General features: G+C 40.9%; 1 protein-coding gene across 7 annotated transcripts in view; it reads left to right on the forward strand.

The window, feature by feature from the left end:
* Positions 1–19,925, forward strand: part of LOC111863636 — a 525,149-nt gene that overhangs the window by 475,960 nt on the left and 29,264 nt on the right. The gene's annotated exons all lie outside the window — the stretch shown is intronic.

Below are 19,925 nucleotides of genomic sequence, written 5' to 3' on the forward strand. Positions count from 1 at the left end.
CAACTTCAAACCTTTTCTGTAGGGTTGGAAGGTTTATTTGCGGAAAACGTAGCTAGAGGTGAGAACCGCAAGTTTAGCCCTTAAATAAGCCAAGAATGAAGGATTCTCCATTTGTAGTGACCCTAAGCATTTCTACACGTTGTCTCCGTAACCATTGGTTTGGGCAAGGGTGTATCTCGTCTCCCCTTCTGCGGGTATGGTGGACCAGTCTTACTGAACTCCTTGGAGTGATACATGCCACCCCTCTTATACAAACCATCCAGATCCTAAACAAAATGTAAAATTTTGTGACCATGGTGCATTAATATAAATTGTATATTTCTGGACATTACCGTCCTGTTGTTATTTAAAAGACTCCGTTACGGAGACTGGATTATGTCTACGCCTCTAGGTAAAACCTACTCAGCTGGGGCCAGTCAGTAGAATTAATCCCGATCTCCGAATCAGACAGGGACTAGCTCTCTCGAATGGGTACAACTCAGATTTTACCTGAAGACGGAGACAGAATCCAGTCTCCGAAACGCTGTGTTTTAAATAAAAACAGAATGATGGAAAGGGTTCAGAAATGTACGAGAGAATCAGTAAATAGGTCAAAAAGTTGAAGTAAAACAGCCGTACTGGGTGTATACTACGATTTCTATGTGTATCGCTATATAGCGGGAGAGCACAGCTTCATGACAATCTAGGTAGCAGACGTGCATGCGCATGTTCGGATGCTGGTTTCAGTAGTCAAAATGGCAACTGTGCTTGAGTGTACTACCGAAGAGTAGCGTTCTGCTGTGCGCTTTTTATTTATGGGGTAAAGGACTCAATGCAAAGGACATTCATAAAGACAAGTTTCATATTTACGGTGGGAAATGTTTGTCGCGTAAAGCAGTTCACAACTGAGGCGATAAATTCTCTCAAGGACGTTCGAAAGTCCGAGATGATGACTGACCAGGTTGTCCTGTTGAGATTGCGACAGAAGCAAGTGGCCGAGACGACAGTCAAAAGACTTCTATGCTGCGGTTCTCGACGCACTGATAAAGCTTATACAAGTGTATTAGTGTTGGTGGGGGATATGTCGAGAAATAAATGTTTTTCCGAGTTCAAATATCACAATGTTTTACGTTTATATCTATTTGTGACCTATTTATTGACTCTCCTTCATAATATTAACACCCAAATCCTAGTTTTGCACACGAAATTGTTAACTTAAAATTGGCCAAGCTTACTTCTGTTCAGCTGCAGTTGTAGCATAAGCTAAGTAAAATAAAGCGTATTTTCCTGTGAAAATGTTAGATTGACAGAAGCCTTGCACAAGCTGTACATATGCATATAAATGTAAACCTCCAGAGACTGCTCTATATACAGAAAATTTAGACCGTGTCTGAGACGTAATGATAGAATCTTCCCTTCGTCACTGTTAACATCCCACACGACAAATACTGCAGCTCTCGGGATGCAGAATTTTGACGCCAAGACAGACTGACTCTTAGTCGTAAATCTGCTTGGACTTGATCAATTCGACCTTGAAGATGGAGGCAGCAGTTATCTCCAAAACCTTTTAATATAGCTACAAGTCCAGACTGTGTCACAATCGTGATTGTAAGAAGTAGAGACTTTAAACCTACTAACTTCGTCCCTGAAAGTTGTAGCAGCAGTTTCCTCCAAAACGCTGAAATCTAGCCATAAATTTATGCTGTGTCACAATCGTGATTTTCGGTCGTGTAGTTATCTAATCCTGCTTGCTTCCATCCGAAAGATTGGGACAGTATAGTTCTCCAAATCGTTTGACTCATCCTACAAAACTAGACGGTGTCAGAACTCGGAACCATATGGTTTTACACCAAACCTTTCTCCGAAGATTTATAACGATATCAAGTTTAGTGCAGAGTTCCAGAAGGCGGGTCGTGAAGCACAGGAATGTAACTTAGCAGGGAGATTTACAGGTTAGAAGATACCGGCGTACACAGCATCAGGCCATTAGGAGATACAGATAACGAGATTTGGTTTATGCTGATACGAGTGTATCCTATATCTTACTGCTGCTTAATTACGCAAGTACAATTCCCAAGAGCTGAGCTGGGCAGTGTCATTATGCATGCAAACCACAGAATGTACACAGGTTTTGCTCCTTTTCCCACGTTTCCGGACCCCACGACCTTTGTGTTTATTGATTCGTTTCCATGGAGAGTACATATATGAGAGCATCTTAGTGAGCCCCTTGTCACCACGGCATGGCCCCTCCGGGATGTAACCAACTCCACGTAAGGAGCTGAATATACAACCAGAACTTCAAAGCGGCTGTCCTAAAGGACTTGCCGTATGCTAACAAAGCTTCATCGCAAAAATGTTAATGTCAAGGAAAATTTGGGAGACACGAAACTTGTAGAGATTTTGAAGAGAAGACCTCTTGTAAAGAGAAGCGAATAACACGCTGGATAGCCACGCGTTATTCCACCGTCAACTGTATCCCAGGGAACACCGTTACCACCATTTATCCATTCCTGTTTGGGTCCAGAATCAGATGTGTTCATCCCGAAAATAAAGGTGCTCATGTATGATGTAGTGAGTTTCTACAAGGATATAGTTGAAAATATTTTAAATATATCTTATCAATATTATATTTGTCTTACATATGTACAAGTACATACTCTAATTTATGGATAGAGTTTTTTTTCTGAAGCCACTTTACTAAGCAAAATTGAATGTAAAATATGTGCAAATTGCATGAAAGTGTTGTTAATGACACAAAACACAATAGAATGAAAAAATCGCCTATTTAAATATGTCACTTAAGATATTATCCCCAAACTAAAAGGAGTCAATCCCCTTGTTTTAGGCCACCAGATTACCTACTTTTGGGGAGGTTATAATATTACATACCTCTGCCTCAGTGGAAGAGTCAAATGTTCCAAAACCAAATTTATAAATATTTTACGATTTTAAGTTGAAATTGGAGTATACTCTAAATTCAAGTACTTCCTCCTTAGAGGAAGGACAAAGTTCAGATCATTACAGGTATAGCACTAGTATAAGAAAAGCACAAATTAAGAAAATACAGTGTGTTCCGTTCAAACCTCCAACATTCTAATTAATCATTGCGAACAAATTGTGATAAATTATGGATTATAATTAACACTAGATGAAAGAAAAACTCAAAGAATTTTATTTCCGTTTTTCTCCGGTGAAGCTACAGTATCTGGCGGCGTATACCTTGACATGTTAGAACAGTTCCTGTATCCCCAGATAGCCGATCTGCAACCTAACATATTCCTCCAACAAGATGGAGCCCCCACCCCACATTGGGGGTCTGGATGTTCGGAGGTCCCTCAATGTCACCTTCCAAGATCGCCGGATTGGACATGGCGGACCAATTCCGTGGCCACCACGTTCACCGGACCTCACTCCGCTCGATTTCTTCCCCTGGGGTTACGTGAAGGTCGTGTGTTCGTGCCTCCAGTGAATGAACTCCCAGATTTACGAGCCCGCATCCGTAAAGCGATTGCTACTGTACCAATGGTCATGTTGGAAAGAACGTGGCAAGAAATTGAATACAGATTGGATATTGTTCGTGATGCCAATGGTTTATTAATATGTCAAATACAATTTTTTTGGTTGTTCCTGTATTTCCTGCAGCTTCATTTTCCTACCATTCATACTTTCTGTTCTAAGATCTGATAAAATGTGGAAGGTTTGAATGGAACATCCTACATTATTTAAAATCCAAAAGGAACACGATATAAAGATTTGGTATGTAATGTCAGAACTCACACACAAAGGTTCCTTCCTTTGCATATGCTCAGAAAGAGAGAGGGAGATAGAGAGTCTCTTTCTCTCTCTCTCTCTCTCTCACTGAGAACAGGCTGCAGCAATAAAGACATGCAGTCCCCTCATTTCCATCGCTGAGATGAGCAATCAGTTCTTCTGAGTTGCTGATTCTTAATATGAACCTCTTTTCAAGGTCTGTCGTTTCGAAGGTTTGCACTTTTACTACGTATCTTCCTTGCATTGAGCTCAGCTTTCGTCCTGTCCTCCGTGTATGACTTGTTTTTCTGCGTGTAAACTAATTTCCTTTGAGTTGGTTCCAGGCATATTCCTTAACGATTTTCTCCTGAGATCTGCTCTGAAATTCCATCTTGTTTACCCCATATTGCGAGCCCATAACCTCCCAACATTAGGCGACTTTAGATGCTCAATTTTTAGCTGTCAATCACAACCAGTACAAGGATCTAATTACAAGCCTCCCTATATTCAGAAACTACATTCGAACCTTAATCATGTCCAGTTGGAAGAGAAAATTAAGTCATTCCCCTTTCTTGTGGTTCCCCGAAAGAAGTTGAAGAGTCACATAAGTTCAGGAGCTAACAAAAAGAGAACGAGGCACTCAAGTAAAGGATCAGCTGTTGTTGCAGGTACTACCAACCCAATAAATGAACTTTAATTCACGATATTGTCACTTGGTGGCAGCACACCTTCGATGAGATAACGTACTTTCCTGTATTAGGCGACTTTCTCATAAGTTAATTTGTTTAGCGCGTATGGACATAAACACTCTAAATTATCGGGTTGTATTAGCAGTGTATTAATTTAGTTATTGCATGTGGACATAACTCTAACATCATGTTTCATCAGTTCTGAGATAATTTGGTCAGTGCATATGAACATAACTAAGTTGCCGAAATATTTGTTAAGGAATATCACTAGAATAATAACCACAATCATACCCTCAATATCAATTTAGGAGCAGTAGAGAATTTAGAATGTTATACCGTGAAAATGATAGCAATAGGAAGTGCTCCATGTTACATTCCCAACAGAATAGGTATCCTCTGTTCTAGCTGAAGCTGGGACCAAAGCTAGCCTCAGAACCGTAGAAGAAGTCTGTTCAGATAACGCATGACATACAAGGAAACTTTCATTTAAGGGGTTCCTTAGTTACTCAGTGACGTTTTGGTTAGATATTTAATTAATCATATTTCGTGGAGAGAGATCGTACGTTGCGTGGTAACGCCTCGATTAACAAGCGACCCTTCGCTAGGCAACAGCTCGCTGACGTGTCACACAACAGAGGACCTTTTGGAGTGGGTGGTATCTATGCTGTGCGACATGAGTCTTTTTAACAAAGACCAACGGGACTAACCTTTTTAATCCCGTGCTGAGGCGGCGTCGAATAACCCCACCGTAGCCCTGCGAGTCGTAGGAGGCGACAAAAAGAGAACCCAGTGCCTGGGAGTACAATCGGGCCACTCTGTTCCTGAGGTGATGTAAATACTGAGACCTGGCCCTCCGGGTTGGGGGAATCTCGAATCTGAGGTAGTAAAATATGGTCATGAGTCCTGCGGGACTCGGACCTGAGAATGACTGCTCTGGCGAGGCCCAGCAGCAATTGTAAAGGACAGACACATCCTCTCGTGAGAGAAAATGTTACATAAGGACTATAACCTCAAATGTTGAGTTGGAAAGTAAAAATTCTGGTCGTGGGTCTCAAGAGGCTTGTCGTCAGACAAACTGATTGGCGATAAACCGCTATTGGTAAAGTAACTCTGATTCTAATTTTATTATAAATTATAAGTGGTTTAAACTTAGTGGTAGGCAAGCTTACGACCCTTTAGAGTGACTAAACTGCCGTTGTAGCACAAGATACGTAACATAGACATGATGTGCTTTGCAAAACCAGGACTGATAGAGGACTTTTATATGGTGGAAAATTAAGACTTTTCAATAACATGTCATACATGTTGCGATACTAACACTTAACAAAAGGTCAAGTATATTCGTAAGAGACAAATCCGTCTTATCTTCAAAGAGGATGTTAAATAAGGTGTATGACCGCAAGAGTTCAGTTGAAAAAAATAGTCGTGAGCCTCACGGGGCTTGGTGCCAAGATGAACTGACTGGCGGTACACCGCCTGTCGTAAAGTAATTTTGACTTTGCTTTGTCGCCGTTACGCTTTCGTTGCGGCCATGAGTTAGTTGTGAGAAGGTAGCCAGCTGGTAACGACGTAAGCACGACAGCTGAGGAATCTACATTGTTGAGAGCCGTTGCTAGGTAACGATTAATGAAGACCTAGAGGTATTTATGTTTGCTGCAGTACAGCGATTTGTAGAGTGTGTAGATCCGTGAAACTGTTGTAATTCATTTTAGTTACTATTTGTAGACCTAAATGTTCAATAAATTCAATTACAAATTCAAACCACGTGTCTAGCTACTAACACGTGACAATATATTTTTCGGAGAAGGAATAGTTTAGTCGATACAGCAACCGGAGTGCGGGTTGCTGTTCGCCAAGCTACTTTTCTTAAGGGTATTGGAGGCTCTCTCCTTGGTTGCAGAGTGATTGAGAAGTGAAGCTGGAAACACGCCTCCATCCATTATTGAGGTTAAGAATATGTGGAGGTATACTTGTACTGCCCGCACACCTTCAAGGTGTGATGCGTATTTAGACGCAGGGGTTTTGTCTTTCCTTTTTCACAGTTCTGTTATTGTTACCTCTATAATAGTCCTATTACGTCTGGGTCACTCCATGGAAAAGAATTATTCTTGAGAATTTAATATTATCTTAGCTAATCTAGAACGTTCCCTCCTTTGAACCACTGATTCATCTCCATGTTCATATTCTTATCATGTTCTTATCCTGAGTCAATCGTACGATCTACAATTTGTTAAATATCTTCTCTAACATTAGCATCCTACCTATGCCTAAGTCCTCCAAGCAGTACCTTCCCTTTAGGATTCCCGCCTAAAATTTTTTGCGCCTGACTCGTACCTCTCCCATCATCCCAATAATATTTTGTGAAGAGTACAAATCGTGAAGCGCCTCCTTGTACAGTTCCTTTGTTGTGATTTTCAGATACTTAGGTCTGAATATTGTCTGTAGCGCCCCCTTTCTAACATCCTCTATGTTAATTTCTGTACATTATAAAAATCATCAACAGCATGCGATTGTTCGCAGAGCAAAAAATCCGCGTTCGATACCCCACCTTGATGAAAACCACCTCGCTCAACAAAGTATAACATTTCATGTTACGGGTTCCAAACTTGCCATCGTTTATGTACGTTTCAGTTTTCGAACGGGTTTATCTAAGTCATGATTTATGTTTCACCTATTTGTTTTAACGAGTTTCATCAAAAAAGAGAAACCGTCTTTTCACTGGATTGAAAATGGCAAGGAGACCAACATACAAAACAAAACATAACTAGACAGCGAGTAAATAGAAGAGTAAATTAAATTGTGTTTCCCTCCGTAGTGATGAAGAAGTGTGGGGAGACTTCAGCACCAACTCGAGGAAGAGGAGAGAGGGTGATTTATCACGCCTAGACTACACAAACGATTACACCAAAGTTGTGCACGACATTTTATTCCATTTCTGTAAGCCGTTATAAATGACTGGCATAAAGCCTGTTGAAATGTCAACGAGAGGTTGTTAAAAACAAACTTCTTCTTCAAAAATAACCAAACTCAATAGCATGAAAAGTTTTGGAAAGACAGCTACATATATACGTGCTAAGGTACGAAACTTGACAGAAGAACAATACGCAGAGAGGGTAGAGGGCGCTTTCTGTAGAGGCGTACACTATAACACTGTCACGGCTTACATCATCGGGTTCAGTGTGAATGGTTAGTAGATTTCGTAGCGGCAGATATGCAAAGATGAGTATTCGTCTTTTTCTTCAGAATATATTGTCCTGCGACGCAAGAGACTGGAATCTAATTTAACAATGTTCAGAATATTTGCAGTTCTAATTAAATATTTAATGTTTATTGAAGGATATGGACGACTTCTGTGGTCTATTGGTCAGAGTTCCTGGCTACAATCTAGAGGTCCCGGGTTCGATTCCCGGCGCTACCACATTTTCTGAAAAGTAGTGGGTCTGGAACGGGTTCCATTCAGCCTCGTGAGGATAACTGGGGAGCTATTTCGAGGAAATAATAGCTCCGGTCTACTTACTTACTTCTATCATGTAGCTGAGCCCTTCTGGAGGAGCCGCCAATTCTGCAGCTATTCAAGAATTTCCCAGCATTTTATATAACGGTTCCGGTCTAGAAACCCGAAATTAACGGCCGTGGGGATTCGTTGCGCTGAACACGCGACACCCTCTATCCGCTAAAATTGGCACTGACTTCGCCGACAAGCGGCGGTCGCTCGGTCGGTATAGTTTACTTGCAGACTAAAACCAAGGAGTTTGTTTTTCTATTTGTTTTTGGAACGATATGAACTTTCGAATATTAGATGACTTATTTTAAAATTGTTATAAATAGTCTCATTTGAAGTCGTTAGAACCATTTTTGAGGGTCGGGGGCTCGCTGCTCGCATTCTTTTATATTTAGGATGTTCGACCTAAAACATACTGAGTGTACCTCTCCTTACAGATAATTAAACTTTAGCAATAATCGGCCAAACCAGTTTCGCGAAAACTAGCATTTTGCATTTGGGCAGCTAGAGAGCTTATCGCTGTTTTCTCGAGGATTCCACATACACACTTCTATCTAGGGAGATAGTTCTAGTATATTATTGAAATTTAATCAAAATCCTTCTAGTCGTTTTCGAGAAAATCGCAGCTCCTCCTTTTGGACCTCCCCTCCCCCCCCCTTATTTTTTGGAACAAGAATATTCATATTCTCCGGGTACCGAACTGTGATGATGAACTCTTAAATATGGAAAGCAACAAATCCCCTCAGTCGCCAACGAGGCGCATGTCCATGACGATATCCACAAAGACGGTGTACCAAAGTCGCCTTTTCATATTCGGGGTCGCAGAAAACGTTTAAGTCTGTCAGAATCTTGAGATCGTTTTTGTTCACCATCATTATACTACATCAGAAGGCATATATGAGAAAGTGGAACTCGTTTATGTGAATGTACTGATAGAGTTGGGCGGGACATGTAACACGCATTGGGGAAGATGAGAAACGCATACAGACAGTTCTGTCTGAAAAGGGAAGGGAAGAGACCACTAGAGAGAATTAAGTGCAACGTGGGAGTAATGCATAATATTAAAATGGATCCTAACAAATTATGAGGATATGGCAAGGATTCGTCTCACTTATGACAGAGCACATTGGCGCAGTCTTGTGAACACGGTAATGAGCCTTTTTGATCTGTAAAATATGGAGAATTCTGTGAGAACTTGGGCAACTACTAGCTTCTCAACAAAGACTCCTCTGCATGTAGTTAATTAGAAGTAATTGAAGGTTTTAAACATTATTATCAATTTGTGCGTAATTTGATTCCAATTTCAAGTGCAACATTAGGTCATAGTCTGTAATTAGAATCTTAGATTCTGCTTTTTTAGTAGAGGATTATATTAACGATTGTGACATCAGTGGCTAAGAAAATGTACTGCTTTAAGTTGAAAGCAGAAAAGCGTATATATTTTTTAAATTTATTCAGAGTATAAAATAAATAAAGACCTGAAAATATGGTCCAGCGACTCGAACTATGAGAATGCCAATGGAAAAGTAAGAAGATATACATTTTTATATTGTGTTTTTGAGGGGGTACCAAGGTTTCGGTGGGGCATACTGCCTCCATCTGCAGGCTAGAAGTGGACACTTAAAGCCGAAAGGTTCTTACCCACCTGTTAAACCATACGATGTCATAATCCAGAAGACTACATTCTGATTATCTTCATAGCCGTGAACACCTCACAGCTCATTTCGTGTTTATGTAACAGGTAGGCCTGAGCCTGATTATTGTTCTGAGAGGCTCCTAGTTCAGATCTCAGCCTGGATGAAGGACATTCTGATAGTTTGTCCATGCATATCCCGGAATACTACCTCGAAATAGGCTGTATGCTTAATTAGTTAATTACTGTGCCATGAAATATGGGAGAGTGGAGGCATAGCTCCTCAATTCATGGCCTTGGCAATAGACGGAAGTGAATGGTTAGCTTCACTTCCCTTCCGCTTTACCCCGAGGAAGGAGCCACCGGCATACATTGCAATAGGAGGCTGGGTGGACCCCAGAGCCTGCCTGGTCGCTGTGAACAAGAGAATATACCCGTACTGCCGGGAATCGGACCCGGGCCATCCAGCCCGTAGCCCGTTGTTATACCGACTGAGCTATCCCAACTCCGCATATATCTGATTATCAAATTAAATTATACGTAATGAATCATGTGTATGTACTGCCTTCTTGTAGACTATATGCTTAGGTAACGTATCCGCCAACATAACAAGGAAAATGGTATTACAATTAACATCAGTACCACATTGATTGAATTTGATTGTTTACCGCTACATGTTTGCTCCTCATGGGACCATCGTTAGGCAGTGTATATAAGAAATAAAATAAAGTTAATCTAAATCTCAATACGGATCCATTTTGTTGTGCAACGCGTCCCTACTATAAAAGTTGTAAAAGATGTAGAAAATTGTGCCTTTTGTTATGAAAATTACATCATCATCATCATCAGTAATCTGTCAAGACGACAGGTCCACAGTCTCTTTCAAAACAATTCCTCCACTTAATGCGATCTAGAGCTTTCTCCTTCAAATGACAGTACCCTCTTCTGTCCCCAAGGTCATCCAGCATCTTCTTACGTCTTCTTCCTCGTCTTCTTGTCACTTCTATCCGCCCATCTATCTTTCCTTCGATAGCTTCTTTTAGAAGGCAGTTTCTGCGTAAAACATGACCAATCCAATTAGCCTTCCGTTTTCTTATTTCATGTAGGATATTCCTCTGCTCAGTGACTCTAATTAACACTTCTTCATTTCTCACATAATCGGTCCAACTGATCTTCTCCATTCTTCTCCAACACCACATTTCGAAACTTTCCAGATGTTTCTGATCTACTGCCCTAAGTGTGAAAATTACAACACAGAAAAAATAATTATGAATATTAGAGTATACAAAAATTTGTATTTAAATATTAGTGGAGGTAATTAAAAATTTTGTACATTACAAATATAGGATTTTATAATACGAATGAAGAGTTAGATATTCCACGAGCAAAATTACTGAAAATGTTAAAAGTATTAAAAATATTAAAACGGTGCTAAAAGATTACGGAAATATGAAGTTAATTCCTCATATGGAGTTAAAGGTTGCCATGTCTAGTAGATCATTGGATCCACGTTGTTTTTAGCCTTTCATGATGTGCGTGCTATTCGCCCATAGTTGTGTTGTGTTGAATGTATTATGAACCTGGAGCTACTTCAGTATGGTTTTTTTAAATTCGCTTAGTGGGGGGTGGAGTCAAACTGGGTCTACTCGGCGCGGCGGCCACTGATTGGCCTATTGTATCCTTCCCCGGGTGATTATGATGATGGAGAATTTGGTGGAATGAAGATTGGCAGGGGAAACCGAAATACCCGGAGAAAACCCGCCTCAGCGCCACTTTGTCCACCACAAATCCCACTTGACCAGACCCGGGATCGAACCCGGGCCGCCGCGGTGGGAAGCCAGCGACTAACCGCTTGAGCTATGGCGCGGCCTATTTAGTATGTTGATTTGTATCCTAAATAACATCTTGGAGGGGAGACGTAATGTATTGTTTACTATCTTAATGTGTAGGTGCGTTCTATTTGTATGGGCGTTGTGTATATGTCTTGGCTTGATTCAACGTGGACAGCAGAATTGTAACTATGAGATATTTATCTTAATTGTGATACCATTTTCCTTGTTGTGTTGATGGACACGTTACCTAAACATACAGTTACGACAGACAACAGGATTCACGCTATACATACGTATAACTGTGTTATCTTCGAAATCCTCCCGCCATACAGAGTTATTCTGCGTCAGCTTCAAGTGAAACACAATTACGTGGCGATGTATTTGGTAACATTGGTTTTATATACACGGACACAGGCCGTGGATTTTAACTGAGTTAAAGATGGACTGCATTTCCACCGTTGGCTGCCCTTATAATAAGATAATTAGCTTAGTAGAGGTGAGTCCTGTCCCTACATCGTCGAGACAGCAACAGAGCAGAAGTCTACCGTCGTCCCACTATGCTGGCTGGCTAAGTTTGTTAACGACTGTGTTCCTCGCACAACTCGACACTATGAGGACCAAACTTGTCTGTCCGTTACGTCTTTCATTTAGAACCAACTGAAGCTCAGCTGAAATAATCTTTCAGTTTCTGCATTGCTCTAAAGCAACGCTTCTCAAATTGTGTTACCACCATTCCTGGGAGTACCAGAGCAGCTTACCAGAGTACCGCGTGCCCTCGTTCGTAATTACCATCATTCCCATTACAGATCGTTGCTGCCCATTTCATATCGTAACGTGAATGGACTCAGAATTCGCTTTTGCATGACAGATTTAAATTAGATCGTAGTTCATTTATATGACCACAGCACTGAAACGTCAGTGCAAAGACATGGCACATATCATTAACCTTGAATACGTTCTCAGGCTTTCCACCGCGGCGGCCCGGGTTCTAGCCCAGGTCAAGTCATATGGGATTTGTGGTGGACAAAGTAGCATTTGGACAGGTTTTCTCCAAGTACGTAGGTAAGTCGATAAGTAAGTTACAAATGTATATAGAACTTAAACATATAAGAGTACTGATTTGAAAAATGCTTTTATTTCTCAACATAATCTCCCTGTACATTGAGGTATTTGTACTTCTTTTGGCTTATTTTGGACTTCACCCATCGTCTGGTATGTAAAAGACGAAAGACCACGACGTTTCGGAGACTGGACGATCCAGTGATTGAGACTAGCTCTTTCTAGCGGGCCCAACTGAGTAGGTTTATCGTTCCCTATCCACCTGAAGACGGAGACAGATCCAGTCTCCGAAACGTCGTGGTCTTTCGTCTTTTACATACCAGACGATGGGTGAAGTCCAAAATAAGCCAAAAGAAGTACAAATACCTCAATGTACAGGGAGATTATGTTGAGAAATAAAAGCATTTTNATTGAGGTATTTGTCCCGTCGTTTCACAAGCCCCTGAAAACCAGCAGCATAAAGGTAATTATAAACACTATAGCCAATGCTATTGGTTGTTCACACAGCATTGCCTACCTCATAATGAATGACAGGTTAGGTTTCCACAAAGTCTGTGCACGATGGGTGCCGCGCATGCTGACCCCACAACACAAAATGCAAAGATTGGGTCTGGCATTATAGCATCTCAATCGCTACCACGATGAAGGACACGATATGCTAGCCCGAATTGTCACAGGTGATGAGTCTTGGGTTCACCACTACCAGCCCGAGACAAAGCGTGCGTCAATGCACTGGAAACATCCTGCATCGCCTGCCAAAATAAGTTTTAAGATGACCACCTGGTTCCGACAGCAAACCAAAAATTTCATGCTGCTGGTTTTCAGGGGCTTGTGAAACAATGGGACAAGTGCCTCAATGTACAGGGAGATTATGCTGAGAAATAAAAGCATTTTTAAATTCAATACTCTTATTCGTTTAAGTTCTATATCCATTTGTAACTTACTTATTGACTTAACTTCGTACTTTGTTTTCCTCTACTTATTCTCATTCCACCGAATACTCCACATTAATCATCATTTATCATCAGAAGTTGGTGCAATAGGCCAATTAGTGGCCGACGTACCAAGTGTACACAATCTCACCCCACCCCAAGAAAGCAAAAAAAAAAAAAAAAAAAAAAAAAACTACATATCATTAAACTCTAATACGTTACCGTGGAAACGAAATCTACTGTGCATCCACACAGGATCTGAGGTTCTCACAGCGTTGGTTATTAAGAATACTATCTTCTGGGATGTAGCGCCGTGTAGCCCGTTGGAAGTCAACTGACGTTTCGGAAGAACTTATTGCTTCCATCTTCAGAATTGAAGAATAAGACGAAAAGGATATCAAAGTGAAAGCAGGTGGAAGGTAGAGAAAGGTGGTATATGCTCGGCTTATTCTTTGACTTTGAAGATGGATGCGATGTGTTCCTCCGAAAGATCGGTTGAATTTTAACGGACTGCACGAAGTTACATCCCAGAAGATAGCACTCTACGGCATATCTGTCTGGCCGGAAGACGGTTTCACAATAGGAGACATTTTCCGTTTGGGTCGCTAGTGCGGGCACCGCTGTTTTCCTGACGACTTCGCCTTAAGGAAAAAGGGTAACGTTATCCCTGTAACAGGCCGTGAAGGCTCACAGGTTTGTGGGACGTGGAGGTTCCTACATTTTCTAGATAATCGGCTCACAGATAGCGGTGCGGTTGTCAGCCTTACGCGCCGGCTGCCTTTTAACCCCAGGGAGATTCCTTGTAATCATTTCTGTTAGAGGCTGAGTCGACCCCAGGGTCATAGTGGGCTGGAAGGACTAGGTAAATTGAAAATATCCAATAATTTCATCGGGAGTCGAACCCACGACCATCCAGCTTTCAGCATAGTACCTCAACCAACTACGCAACAGCGTGCCCCAAAGGCACCACCTACCCAGTTTTGCTTGAAGAATGGTCTCCGAAAGTTACGTCAATTAATCAAAACCGTTAAAAGAGTTTTCGATAAAATCGTCGGTTTTAGGCTCACTTCCAATGATCCCTATTTTTGGAGCTATAATATTCGTATTCGCCAGTCTCCGACCCATGACGGATAAACTCTTAAATTAATCAAATCCGTCGAACCGTTCAGGTGCTAGCGAGGCGCACATCGAGCCGTGCATCCCGACATGCGACTACATACATAGATACATACTTACATGCACACATACACACATACATACATTTACATATGCACTCACATACAGCCAGGCAGTCGGTACCTCACACACAAATTATTCGCGTTCGGGAGTTTCAAAATGTGTAAATCCGTCAAACTCTTGAGATGGATTATTTTCACGACCGCAACATTTCTCATATATACCGCTAATACAGGGAAGCTAAAACAAGTTGTTCATTTTCCGAGTTTGTTTCATGGAGTTCAGACATTTATTTAACTGTTTCAGTGAGTACCAAGCGTAAGAAGTGTGAGAAGAGTTGTTCCGACGTATACTGCCTGCCATAGACACTACTTCCGAAACTAATTGTAGCTATAATGTTTCGGGGTATTCGTTTCACCCACCGATTGCGTGAAAGTGAATGCAAAATAAAAAGCTTTGCCCGTCTGGTTGTTACCTCATTCATTCTCGAAAATACTAAAATCAAGTTCCAAGATATTTAATATTAGAGGGGGATTTTCAATAAAATTTGTTTGGAGAATTTAATTCTGATCAATGTCGGTCAGAAATAATCACTGCGCTATATGAAACCGAAATTGAATTTGTAATTTGTTCCAAAAACACGTTGTCGTGCTAGAAATTTACGCTGATCTAAGGTCTTCCCATTTCCTTATTCACACAATATCAACGATAATATTCGATACCTTGCAACTACTGCATTTGAAGTAGCATCGGTAACTTGAGAACCAATTAGATCCCATCAAGATATAAAGACGCAATTCTGAGTAACTCACAAATTATACTGTAATTACTCTATAGATGCTTGTTATCTTTATTGGGTAATTAATATTGTGAGAATATGAATTCCAATATTTAACTCTTTAAAAATGTCCAAAATTAGTCTACATAATTTTAAAATTTCGGTTCCTAACTCAAAGAAGACACTACACCACCGTTAAGATAACAATTGGTTAATGCTGCTTAGGAAAATAACCCATGTTTATTCTTAGAATCATACGAAGCACATAAATACACCGTATAGGCAAAAATCAAGAGCTTTTAACATTAAAGCGAATATTACATATGAAAGTTACTATTTTATGAATGGTTTAACTCTATAGAAACACAAACTAACACGTTACAATATTTACTGTGAAGCTGTTGTTAGACACCTGTAAAGTACGAGTATGTCATAGTTTTAAACTTTCCCGAAGTATTCGGTATGGACTGAACAAAGCATTATACAAATGTACTTAAATTTGTTCTGACACGAAATTCCACACAACGAACATTTATCTTCAGCAGACAACCTTAGCCTCTTCCTAAATGTAATTATGTATTCAACGTGCGCTTAGTACAATATGAAGTTAACGTTTAAAATCGCTTTGGTAACTGCATTTAACAACTGCTTTAACGTTAAAGAACTTTGCATATTCCTCTCTATTTATTTGTTCCATATGATAAACAGCGATTATTTTTATGAACAGTATTAAGCAACTTATCTTTGCAGTGGAGATGCAAAGTGTTTTCTAAGACGTCCAACGAACTCCTTGAAGCTTAGTACGTCTTGCGAAACCGCAATTCACTGGGCTACTTAAGAATTTCCCACCATTTTATAGAACTCGAAAGTTTATTACCGTCTTAACAACAGCTTTCCATTTGTTCCTAACCTTAGCCAGATTAATCCAATCCGTACCATCCCCTTATATTTAGCTAAGATCCATTTTAATGTTATCCCCCCACCGACATCTAAGTATTCCTAGCTGTGTTTCTCAATCTGGCTTTCACACTAAAGTCCCATATGCATTCCTCCTCTCTCTTATGTATTCCACATGCCTTGGTCACCTCATCCTCTTTGACTTCATCATAGTTTCTAAGACGTAGGAACTGTTTATGATGTAAGACTTGGGAAATACAATTTAAGATGTTATCCAAATGAAATCTGTGCCAAAAAGGTTACTCGAAGTCTGTCCAGTCGTTTTTGGCACCATATGCCCTGACGGGCAGATCACCGTTATGACTCTGCTTTATACCCCTGCACCTTATGTGCTGCATCAGTCAGGTCAAGAAATTATTCTTTTCTTTCATAAATGTCCACTCATATATACGTGTACTATAGATCGCTGGAAGGTGCCTTCTAATGATCAGTCACTTTTGTATCCTCTCAGGTATGGGCTGATGATGTTCAAAGACCACTCTTTTGGGCTTCGTTCATCTTCCCAGGTTGTATACCACAACGTTTCGGAGATCGACTCTATTTAATCCATACGGTAAAGAGTACGAACTGACAGAAAACCTACATTGTTGGGTCTCTTAGAGCTACACTTAAGTCAGTGTAAAGAGAAGCGTAACATCAGCGGGGTTAAGAGCAGCGGAATGTAATTGCCAGTTAATGAGCTCCCAACAAACTGTGTAAAATGTCATGTGGATACAGATGGGGTACAATACAATTTTCATTCCTTCATCAATGGCTCTACAGTCCTTTGTTGGGCCCTGGCTTCTTCTTCAGTTTCGTAATCTTATGCACAGTCCGTAGGACTCCTTGGACAAGTGATCAGCCCGTCGCAAGGCCGCTATCTACACACAGGAGAAGGCAAACACAGAATAAATGCACACACAGATAACCATGCCTTGAGTAGGATTCGAACCCACGATTCCAGCTTTCGAGCGAGTTTATGCATTAGACCTCGCGGACACTCTGATCGCCCGGTGCAATAAAATACGATGGGCATTCCCTAGGATAACCCCTTAAATCACAGTGGTGATTATTTTTACCATTTGGTTTAACATTCAGAAACTCTGCAAAGATTGTGTTTATGGGTTTCATATAATTCTTAGAAATAACAGCGATTATTTCCTTAAAAGCATAAAACCGAATAACTTTGTTATGAAGACTCACGTGTATTTTGAATACTGTTTGCATAATATTCATGCTTGATAGCACTGAAGACTTGTGAAAAACACTGGGATATATTCGGTATTTGTGTTATATCAGGGAACACTCGGGAGTTCATTACTGAGAACGAGACCGGATACACTCGTATGATATGCGGGTTTGTATGTTCCCCTGTGAATGTGGCAGAAGCTGCATAGGCAAAACAGGTAGACCACTGGGAGTATGTAACGGGAAAAACATGAATGACCCAAAACAATGTTTGATGGAGAACTGGTCCGTGATTTGAGTGCAGCTGTACAAAGGGGTCAACGGCCGTGCCATAGCTCAAGCGGTTAGTAGCTGGCTTCCAACCGCGGCGGCCCGAGTTCGAGCCTGGTTCTGGTTATGTTGGTTTTGTGGTGGACAAAGTGGCGTTGGGGCAGGTCTTCTCCGAGTGTTTCAGTTTCCCCTGCCAATCTTCATTCCACCAGTTGCTCCACAGTCACTCTCATCTATCATCCGGGGCTGATACAGTAGGCCAGAAGTGACCGCAGTACCAAGTGGACTTAGTCCCACCTCACTAAGGATAAAAAGGGGGAACAAAGACAGTAGGGTTCATTGTTCTTATTCCGTTCACCTGATGAAGGAAATAGACTGCACTTCCGAAACGTAGTGGCTCGAAAGAAAACGAGGCGATGTAGACTTAGATATTGTCAGAAACGTCAAACTGTGGGCCGGCGGACTGCTCTTCACGTAACATGTGGTAATAACACGGGAAACACAAAACGCTCTAGATTCCGGAGTCAAGGGCTTAATAATGCTCGCTCTTCAGAGTTTCTGGAGAGGTAAGATACGTTGTTAAAACAGTGTTGCCATGCGGCAGAGAGTCTGTTACGTTGTTATGACGGAGGTCATATCGCTCGATGCTAGTTACATGCCAGGAAACTGATCATGTGAGAGAGCATGTGTGAAACAATTTTCGGAGTGAGGGAAACTGCAAAACATTACCAAGAACCTCGCGTAGTTTGGGGAGAAACCGTAAGAGCGCTGTGCTCTGTGCCATTAATATACGCTTACACGGGCTTGTAACCTACTGGTTGGCAGTCCTGCTTAGTATTAGGGAATAACCTCCTTCGAATCTCGACAGAAATATTGCGTTTAATGTTTATTCGGTATTCGTAAGGATTTCTTTAAGATAAGAAATTTAATTCGGAACACTTTTAGATATGTTGACGTAATTAACTAAATACATGAACAAATTGTGACCATATGCGTAGTGTTATCGCTTCGAAATAATATATTTGTATATGCAGATTTATGTTTCCAATTGCGTCGTTGGTTGAGGCACTATACTACAAACCGGAAGATCATTCGATTTTCAATTAACCTAATCCTTCCAGCCGTACTATGACCCTGTGGTCGACTGAGCCTCTAACAGAAATGAGTACCAGGAATCTTCCTAGGGGTAAAGGGCGGCCGGCGCGTAAGGCTGACAACCTCACCTCCTTCTATAAGCCGATTATCTAGAAAATGTAGGAGCCTCGACGTCTTACAACCACGTGAGCCTCCACAGCCTGTTACAGGGATAGCTTTACCTTTACGTTCATGAGATATGCTAAGAAAGTAAAGGAACCTTGCAAAAGATTGGTCGAACTATGCTTCGTTCTTATGAGGCCACGACTTTAAATCCCGGCCCAGAGGTCCGCTATTTTGACTGAGATCTTTCGTGGTTTTCGTTTGTGTCTTCAGGCAGATATGGGATAGAACCTCGAATTAGGACACGAGAGTTTCCTTCCATATTCTTCCCAAGTCGTTATTTCTCAGCCATTGTACCGTTCGCCGCTATAAATTGTAATTACTGACACATTCTTTAAACGAATATTAAACAAATAAACAATAAAAACAAAGAGTGGATCAATAAAATAAACTCCTGTACCCCGCAGCGCACTGAAAATATCTAATTTTTATTTTGGTTCGATTTTATAAAGCGTTGACACTAGCGACACAAACACAGTGCCTATTACATTGCTGAGAGAAACACATAATAGTAAAGAGAATCTTCCCTTCCTTCCTTTGCGAAATATTGGAACTGCCGCAGCGTGGTCTTACAGTGTATCACCAACCTTAAGCGCCTGTCCGTATCGGTAAATAAAATTACCCAGCAATTGTCTGTAATTACAGTGGGAAAATATGAATATACTGTCAGGGTCTCGCTTCTTTAACTATAATGTACACGTGTTAATTGACAAAAGGTCCGAGCTTAATATATCTCACCTGAACCCACATCTGCATAACCACAAGAGGCATATATGAAAGTGTAAACACAGCTCGCATGCCACTATGTCGGATGAACGCAAGAAATAGACTGGAAGAGAATAGTAATCGAAATTCGATATATTATCGTACCCTCCAACCAAGCGTACAATATTTTGCGGTCCAGCCATCGGAAATTCTGTTACATGTACTTTTTGAAGTATTAA

The sequence above is a fragment of the Cryptotermes secundus genome, unplaced genomic scaffold (genome assembly GCF_002891405.2).
Source record: "Cryptotermes secundus unplaced genomic scaffold, Csec_1.0 scaffold99, whole genome shotgun sequence".
Lineage (NCBI taxonomy): Eukaryota > Metazoa > Arthropoda > Insecta > Blattodea > Kalotermitidae > Cryptotermes > Cryptotermes secundus.